Source organism: Rhinopithecus roxellana, chromosome 22 (genome assembly GCF_007565055.1).
Source record: "Rhinopithecus roxellana isolate Shanxi Qingling chromosome 22, ASM756505v1, whole genome shotgun sequence".
Classification (NCBI taxonomy): domain Eukaryota; kingdom Metazoa; phylum Chordata; class Mammalia; order Primates; family Cercopithecidae; genus Rhinopithecus; species Rhinopithecus roxellana.
The window spans coordinates 8,716,666-8,718,488 of NC_044570.1; the positions used below are offsets into that span (position 1 = coordinate 8,716,666).

Consider the following 1,823-nt stretch of genomic DNA (forward strand, 5'->3'; position numbering starts at 1 on the left):
AGCCCGTGTCTACAGTTACTTAAAAGTAGCGAAATGTCAAGGGAAATGTAATTAGATTTGGCCAGAGTTTGCCTACAAATAAGAAGGCACTGGGTCAGGCTCATGTCTGTAATACTAACACTTTGGGAGGCTGAGGTGAGAGGATTGCTTGAGCCCAGGAGTTCAAGACCAGTCTGGGGAACACCTCATCTCTACAAAATACAAAAAAATTAGCCGAGCATGGTGGAGCGTGTCTGTAGTCTCAGGTACTCAGGAGGCTGAGAGGATCACTTGAACCCAGGGAAGTCCAGGCTGCAGTGATCTGAGATAGCACCACTGCCCACCAGCCTGGGTGACAGAGTGCGACCCTGTCTCCCCGCTCCACACACACAAAAAAACACCCAAAAAACCTCAGTGACTTTTTGCTTTTGAAGGTGGCATGAAGAGAATGTCCACTTTAAAGCTTTAGAAGACAGTGAAGCTGATTGTGGTGGTTCACTCTTGTAATCCTAGGATTTGGGGAAGCTGAGGCAGGAAGATTGCTTGAGCCTGGGAGTTTGAGACTGGCCTGGGTAGCATAGCGAGACCCCCATCTCTATAAAAATAAAAAAAAATGTTAAAACACAGTGAAGTTGCAGAAACAGAACATAGCCACCATTTTTCATCAGTGACCTTTTCTTCCCGTGGTGGTTTACTCAGTAGGTAAGAAAATTAGTAGGTTCAGTAGAATAAACTCTACAATTAGTAACTGGAAAATGATGTTCAGATGGTGAAATGTGGAAATGTTTTAGACAACTGTATTTTCAGCCTGTGTGTCTCACTCACCATCTTGTTGGGATTAACAGTTGAGGGCCATCATTGTCTCAACATTTAGCATGCAGTTTCCCATCAGTTTTACCGTGAATGTGAAAAGGTGAAACTGGTGCTGACTTCGGCAGCAGGTATACTAAAATTGGAATGACACAGAGGAGATTAGCATGGCTCCCTGTGCAAGGGAGATCCACAGATTCATGCAGGATTTCAAATTATTTTAACAAAAAGGTTACACTGTGCACTGAGATGTGGAGCTAGAAGGAAAAGCTTTAAGTCTCATGTTTACTAACTATAAATCTAAATCATAGTAATATTATTGAACATTCTACTTTAAAAATTATTAATAAAACCGTAAATGAAACCCTTGAGCACATTTTAAAAAGTACATAGACCCATGAGTCCATATGCCTATTTTTAGGTTGTCTGTTTTATTATCCAGGATTTCATACTCAGATGAGAATTAGTATCAGGAAAGCCTGAAATGCCTTAATTGTGAACCGATATGCAGGAAAATGAAATATGCAAGCACACTGATGACCTCGTTCTTTACGGACATTGTTAGCAGCCTCTAGCCATGCAGAACAAATGAGAAATTAGAAGTGATTCCAAGAACGTGTGATGGTGTGAAAGCCACTTTTGACCGTCGCGCACACTTCAGCGTTTGAAGTGACATGGGCTGCCTGGTAACTGCCCATGGCGGGGTCATAGTTTAAATGGCCCAATGTCAGGCAGAGGTTAATTTAATCAACATGAGCTAAAACATGGAATAATCATTATTAATAATTTAAAAAGAGTTTACCTGGCAGAGTGCGGTGTCTCATGCCTGCAATCCCAGCACTTTGGGAGGCCAAGGGAGGCAGATCACCTGAGGTCAGGAGTTTGAGACCAGCCTTGCCAACATGGTGAAACACTTGTCTCTACTAAAAATACAAAAATTAGCCAGACGTGGTGGCACGCGTCTGTAGTCCCAGTTACTTGGGAGACTGAGGCAGGAGAATATGGAACTTGGGAGACAGAGGCTGCAGTGAACC

General features: G+C 42.8%; 1 non-coding gene across 1 annotated transcript; it reads left to right on the forward strand.

Annotated features, from left to right (window-relative positions):
• Positions 1 to 902: 902 nt before the first annotated feature.
• On the forward strand, positions 903 to 1,009 carry LOC115895695. The gene has a single exon (XR_004055839.1). It is a non-coding gene; the product is annotated as a U6 spliceosomal RNA (small nuclear RNA).
• Positions 1,010 to 1,823: the final 814 nt, after the last annotated feature.